We start from the raw sequence: 8,071 nt of genomic DNA on the forward strand, positions 1-8,071 counted from the left end.
AGTAGCCAGGAAATTAAAAGGCGCATTGCCATGGAAAAGTCTGCTGTTAGGGACCTCTCTAAAGTACCGAAGAGCAATGGTGTCTGTCTGGAGACTAAGGTGCATCTGATACAGGACGTGGTCTTTGCTATCACTTGTTATGCATCAGAGAGTTGGACAATGACTAGGGAGTATAGAAGGAGAATTGATGCCTTTGAGCTGTGGTGCTGGAGAAGAGTATTGAGGGTACCATGGACTGCTAGGAAAATAAACATATTCATCCTGCAAAGGGTCAAACTGGGCTGCTCCTTCGAGGCAAAGATTCTAAGGCTCTGTCTGACATATTTTGGGCATGTTGCAAAGAGGGAAAGGTCCTTGGAGAGGGACATCATGCTTGATAGGGTGAAGGGACAGCGCAGAAGGGGAAGGCCCTCTATGAGGTGGATTGATTCAATGACTGGGGTAATCAGGATGGGTGTGTTGGAGACGGTGCTATTAGCACAGGACAGAGCAGAGTTTAAGGCTGTAGTACATAGGGTCGCTATGAGTCACAAGTGACTCAATGGCACATAACAACAACAACAACAAAGGTTTACAGAGCAAATTAGATTTACTTTCAACACTTCATACCAATTTTTCATTTTCAGTTCTCTTAAAGTAGCATCACTACCTCCTCCATGGATTCCTCTTTTCCAGTCCCTTTCTTTGTTATCCCTTTTGTAGGGGCAAATTCCACCATTTGACCTTACTTGATTGATTGTATGAAGGATCACATTTCTTCTTGAGAATTATTAATTCTTCTTATTAATTTTATGGGAGTATCTAATGTGGACCCCCAGGGGTAATTTAACTCCAACCTTGGAGGGTATATATTTACTTTTATAGAGCAGTTTGTATCTTCTATTTTCCAACAACAATGTAGTGTATGGGTACTTGGAGGTTCAATTTCTTCAATACCACATAGAGTCTTCATTTTGCTTGTTGATGCAATTCCTTTCCTGCTGGTTTGTAGTAGAATGGAATGCAAAAGGACCACTTTATGTAAAAGGAGACAGACAGTAACGTAACAGAGAATTAAAAAGATTTTAAACCCCTCTTACTTTAGTGCTCAGTAATACACCTTCTATTCATTTATTTGGATCTTTTCTTTCACGATAGAATGAGATAACAGGAAAGTAAAACATTCTCTACTGCAATGTGTTTGTTATTCATCCCTTTAGAAAATTGAGCTGAAGAATCCAAACAAGTAGATTACACGATGGGATCTTATGAATGAAATGCTAGAAATAGAGAAGGAGAAGAAAGTTACTGGTATAAATTATCATTGATTTTAAATCGTTTTTCTCTCACTTTCTCCCGCTTGTTTCTTACCTTCCAGTTCTCCTGTTTTCTACTCTTTCCTCTCTCCTATTCTTCTTTTCTTAATATTTCAATCCAATGACCATTGCAAAAAAGAGTGAATAAAATAGTCATTCACATAATCAGGAGCAGAAGTGGCTATAGTCTAGTGACAGATATTGAGGAATGAATGTGTCATCACGTTTTCCTTTGTAAAATAGAGATGTGGCTTGTAGTTAGTTAAAGTGACAAGTGAGCAAATGAATTGATGGAGCTTGTGTATGGAAAAAAAAAAGAGAATGCGTGGGAATGTGAAGATGAAGATGGCATTGGGTCAGAAAGGGATGAAGACTCAAAGAAGCTTGAGGGGGATAGGTCCACAGAAGGTAGACCACTCAGTTAAGGTTGTCTGAAACCAAGTGTGGAAAGCAGAGCATTCACATATTATTAGGATGCTTCCTGCATCTTTCACTTTTTGCAACTAGGATTCTTTACTATTGTAATGAATGTTTGAGATTTTATGGTCAGTATTTTCAGTTGTCTCACAGTATTAGAGGGATATGCACTCATTCATGTATTCACACAGAATGGGTACCAATTCACAGCTGACTCTCCATTGAATTTCCAAAGCTTTAAGTCACTTGGAAAGAGATGACCAAATTTTCCTCCTTGGAGTCAATGTTAGATTTAAACTGCCAAACAAGCTTTGCCTTTGGGTTAGCAATTTCCAAAAGATTACATTGGTAGAACTAATTAAAATGTGATATTCAGAGTAAAAACAGTCAAAATGAAGGAGAAAGGGGCATGATAAAATAAGATCTGAAGAGAAGATTTCAAAGGGCAGCTCAAGAAGACAGAACAAGCTATGGTAACAAAATATGCAAAGTTGTTGATGGATTGACACAAGAGAAGAAGCATTTTTCAAGTTGAAATAAGTAAAGAACAAATTTAAGACCTGAGTTGAAATACTGATGGTTCTATAGGCAAGATATTGAATTGTGCAGGAAGCAGAAAAAAAGAGGGAAAGAATATAAAGAATCATTGTACCAAAATCATGAAAATTTGTACCATTTCAGGAAGTAGAATATAATCAAGAACCAATGATACTGAAGCAAGAAGTCTCCACTGCACTAAAGGCATTGGCAAACAATAAGACCCCAGAAATGGATGGAATATCAATTTAGGCATTTCAGCAAATAAGGGCAGCCCCAGACATGTTCACTTGTCTATTAAAAACAATTTGAATGAAAGCCAGCCAATTGACTGAAAGAGGTATATATTTGTTCCTATTTTTTAAAAAAAGCTCCAACACAGTGTAGAAGTTATAAAATCATATCATTTAATATCATGTAGAACAAAGTCTTGCTAGAGATTATGAAAAATTAGTTGAGTAGCTCAGAAATAGGAGACAGCCAGAAATTCAAGATGGATTTAGAAGAGGCTGTGGCATTAGGGACATTGCTGATATTGGATTGATCTCGGCTAAAAGCAGAGAATCTGAGATAAAAAGTTCATTTGTATATCATTGACAAAGACATTAAGCTATTGAAGAGAATGAAATAAACAGAATGCTAAATTTTGCAGAACAGATTACTTAAGAGGCTGGTTCTTATGAGGAGGAATGTAGCAACAAGATTAGAGGAAGACTTATCACCAACCTACATTATGAAGATGACAGAACATTGTCCACAGAAACTGGAGAAGACCTGAAGTGTTTTCTACAGAAGGTCAAGGACTGCAGTCTTCAATACGGATTGAAGCTCAACATCAAGGAGACAAAGATTTTCATCACTGGACCAATTGGCAGCATCATTATAGATGGATATGAGATTGAGGTTTTTAATAATTTCAGACTGATCAGCTCCACAATCAGCACTCTTGGCACTAACAATCAAGAAATCAAAATGCTCTGGGGAAGGCTGCTGTCACGGACCTCTCAAAAGCGCTGAAGAACTACTATATTAGTCTGGAGACTAAGTTATGCTGATCCATACTATGATCTTTAGAGAGCTGGATAATGACTAAAAATGACAGAAGAAGAATTGATAGCTTCGAGTTGTGGTGCTGGAAAAGAATATAGAGCATATCATGCACTGTCAAGAAAACAAATAGGTTTATCCTAGAGAGGGTAAAACCAGGCTACTCCTTGGAGACAAGGATTTTGAAGCCCCATCTCACATACTTTGGATGTGTTGCCAGGACGGACCAGTCCCTGCATAAGGATGTCATGCTTGGAAGGGTGGAGTCACAGTGTAGGAAAGGAGACCCCTGGAGGAGATGGATTGACACAGTAACTATGACAATGGCAGTGGGTGTGTCAGAGACAGTGAGACTACCTCAGGATATAGTAGAATTCAGAGCTTTGTACATTGGGTTGCAATGAGTCACAGGCAACTCAATGACACATAGCAGCAACCATCATTTAGCTTATTATGGTCTAGAACTGTTGTTGTGTACTGTCAAGTCAAAGCAACTAATAGCTAACCCTCCAGTGAGCTTTCAAATGCTGTAAATCACATATGAGAGGAGGTCGCCCATCTTTCTTCCATGAAGCAGCTGGGGTTTCAAACTAATTACCTTTGCTATGGGCCAGTTCTGAATTGATCACAGACAACATCAATGAAGCCTTATGTTCAAAGTCTTATATTTCTCAAGACTGACACCTTTTTCCCCCTATGTGTTAACCACATTTCCTCATTTCTTGGGTATCTTGTAAGTTATTTTTGTTTCAAAGCATTATATCTAATTATAATATGTAGTAATTTCAGAAGTCAAATTTATCTCCCAACTTAGATTTTGTGGTTGCTGCCATTTTTTGTTACTTGCTTTCCTGAAAAATCCCATAAAATCTGTATTCATGGAATGTCATGGGAACTCTCTAAAGTCTGTTTCATTAGCTGAGTGATCCTCTAACGATTGGATAAATATTTTCTAAAAACATTGAGTCAGCTATCTTCCACTCTTTACTGAAGTGATTCTTTGCTTATACCTAGATTTTCTTTAGTTTCTCAACTCTGCCATATTTTTTGGCACCATCAAGTCAACTTCAATGAATTGCAACTACATATGTTATATATCAGATTCTTGTCCAATTCTGTTGCATCCTCACATTCTTCACTATACTTACACCATGACTCTCTGGTTGTTCAAATCCACAGTGGTAAGATAGAAAATCTTTTCCTGTAACATTTACAGTCCCAGAAACCCAATGGAGAGTCAAATATGAGTTGGTTCCAACCATATGACACTGAGTTTTGAGTGTAAAGATGAGGGTTTTGAGGAAGCTTAAATCTTGTTCTAACTCTTGCCCTGGTCTTTGTCAGATTGATTTTCATTGCTATGGTTGTGAAGCCCCTGGTTTTCAAAGGCTAACAAGCTGGATGGACAATAACAATGGTAATTTGTGGTTGTTGTTATGCGCCATCTCCAGTGGGTTTTCAGAGACTATAAGCCATAAGGGAGATTACTTATCTCTTTCCTTTAAAACATCTGGTAGACTGTGAATACTTGGGGTTTCTGTGATACTGATATCTTTGCCGCTGGTATGTCAAATTTCAAAAGGGTTTCCCATCATGGACAGGTTTTGGTGGAGTTTCCTGATTGAGAGAGAGTAGGAAGCAGGATAGATCATCTACTTCCTATATGAAATGCTATTGAAAACACTATGAACACTAAACAAAGAGGATCGTTATAGTAGTGTAGTGGTAGAGCCCAGAATGGAAGTCGGTTGAAATGAGGAAAATCAATAACAAACGTTGTTTAACAATCGGTACATGGAATGTTCATAGACTGGATATTAGAAAGCTGGAAATTGTTAGAAATAAGATGGAACACATTAATATTGACATACTAAGCATTATTGAGATGCGATGGATCAGCTATGGCCACTTGAAATCAGATAATCATATGGTTTACCATACAGAGAGTGAAAAATAGAGAAAGAATGGTATTGTATTCATAGTCCAAAAGTTAGTTTCAAGTTCTGTCCTGAAATGCAATGTTGTAAGTGGTAAGATAATATCCATATGAATACAGGGAAGACCGGTTAAAACTACTCTTATTCAAGTATATGCTCCTACATCTAGTGGCAAAGAAAGAATTGAAAATTTTTACCATTTTGTAGTCTGAAATTGATCAAACATGCAATCAGGATGTGTTAATGATAACTGGTGACTGGAATGGTAAGGTAGGAAACAATGTAGAAGGAACAGTGGTTGGAAAATAAGGACTTGGTGATAAAAATGAAGCTGAAAATAGAATGATTGAATTTTGTATTTACAATGATTTATTCATCGCAAACACTTTTTCTAAAAGATGCAAAAGGTGACTTTACACATGGATTTCACCCAATGGGCTGCATAAGAATCAGGTTGATGACATTTGTGGAAGAAATCGTGGGAGAAACTCAGTATCAGCAGTCAAAACTAGACGACCAGGGGCAGACTGGGGGTCAGATCATTACTCAATGCAAGTTTAAATTGAGGCCTAAGAAAATAAAAATAAGTCTACAGAAAACAAGATATGATCTTGAATAAATTCCATTGGAATTTCATGATCATCTCAAGAATAAGTTTGAGGTATAGAACACCAATGATAAAAGACCAGATGAGTTGTGGGATGATATCATTCAGGAAAAAAAGCAAATAGGTAATTAAGAAAACGGGGGGTGGGGAAAACAACTAAAATGGATGTCAGAGGAGACTCTAAAGGTTGCACTGGAATGTTGGGAAGCCAAATCTAAAGGAAAACATGTCAAAGTAAAAGAGCTGAACAGATGGTTTCGAAGGCAGCTTGGGAGGACAAAGCAAAGTATTATAATGGAATGTGCAGAGAGCTGGAATTGGAGAATAAAAAGGGAGGAACTCTCTCTGCATTTCTGAAGCAGAAGGAACTGAGAAACCAATTTAGGCCTTTTATCACAATGTTGAAAGATGCTACAGACAATGTATTGAATGATTCAGAAAACAACAAAAGAAGATGGGGGAATACACAGAGTCACTGCACCAGAAAGAATTGATTGACACTGACAAATTTCAGGAAGAACCATACGAACAGGAACCAATGGAAATGAAAAAGGAAATAGAAACTGCATTGAAGGCACTGGGGGAAAAAAATAAGGCCCCAGGAATTGATGGGATAAAAATTGACTTGTTTCAATTAACAGATGCAGCCCTGGATGCACTCATCAGTCTATGTCAGGAAATTTGGAGAATGGCTATCTGGCCAATAGATTGAAAGAGGTCCATATTTGTTCCTATTCACAAGAAAAGTGATCCAACTTAATGTGGGAATTATTGAACAATATCCTTGATGTAACATTCAAGCATCATACTGCTGAAGAACATTTAAAAAACCTTTAGAATAGTACATAGATAGGGAATTTCCAGAAGTTCAAGTGGGATTTAGAAGAGCTGATGTCAAAGGGATCCTGGCTGAAAGTAAGGAATACCAGAAAAATGTCAATTTGTGCTTTATTGACTCTGCAAAGGTGTCCTGTGTGGATCAGGACAAGCTGTGGCTGACATAAAAAAGAATGGGAATCCCAGAGCACTTGATTGTGCTCATGAGGAACCTATACACGGACCTTGAGGCTATTGTGCAAATGGAACAAGGCAACACAGCATGGTTTGGAACTGGAAACAGACTGTGTGAGGGTTGTAGTCTCTCTCCATACCTGTTCAATCTATATACTGAGAAAATTATCCAAGAAGATGGACTCTATGAGGAATATGGCATCAGGATTGGACGGAGTCTCATCAATAACCTGCGTTATGCAGATGACACAACCTTGCTTGCTGAAAGTGAAGAGGACTTGAAACTCTTGTTGCAGAAGATTAAGGAATGCAGCCTTCAGTATGGATTATGTCTCAATATCAGGAAAACAAAGATTCTTACCCCTGGACCAATAGACAGTGTCATGTTGGATGGAGAGGAGACTAAAACTACCAACAGCTTCATCTTGCTTGGATCCACATTTAATACCCCTAGTACGAGTAGTCAACAAATAAGGAGACACATTGAACTGGGTAGATCTTCAGTTAGGGACCTTTCCAAATTACTGAGGAGTCGTGACGTCAGTTTGAGAACTAAAGTGTGTCTGATTCAGGCCATGGTCTTTCTGATTACTACCTATGAATCGAGACCTGGACAAGGATGACAGAAAAAGAATTGCGACCTTTGAGCTATAATGTTGGAGAAGAGCACTAAACATTCATTCCATGAATGGCCAAGAGAACGAATAGATAGATCTTGGAGATGGAGCAGCAGGAGTGCTCTTTGGAGGCAAGAATGATGAGGCTTTGCCTAACATGTTTTGAACATATTGCTAGGAGATACTCTTCCTTGGAGAATGGCATGATGTTGAGAAAGGTGGAGGGTTGGCAAAGGAAATGAAGACCCTTAATTAGGTGGATTGAAAAGGTGATTGCTGCAATGGGCTCTCGTGTGTCAGGTAGTGTGAGGACGGTGCAGGACAGGACTGGTTTCAGATCTTTTGTTCATAGGGTGGCTATGAATTGTACTCGATTTGATGGCACCCAACAACAACAACAGACTCAAACTGCGTGCCTTGAATGTCAATAGGGCAATTAAAAATTCCACTACAAGCTGGTGTTCATTATGATATTTGGCTTTTTCACTTATGTCCCAGTCACAAAGGGACAAATATTGCATGGTGCCACTGTTGTAGAATGGGACTGTCCTTGGGGTTGGGGAGAGACTGAGTAAGATGGGTTCAATAATGTATGCTGCTCTG

This window comes from Elephantulus edwardii, unplaced genomic scaffold (assembly GCF_000299155.1).
Source record: "Elephantulus edwardii isolate Elephantulus edwardi_28Jun2011 unplaced genomic scaffold, EleEdw1.0 scaffold00256, whole genome shotgun sequence".
Taxonomy (NCBI): domain Eukaryota; kingdom Metazoa; phylum Chordata; class Mammalia; order Macroscelidea; family Macroscelididae; genus Elephantulus; species Elephantulus edwardii.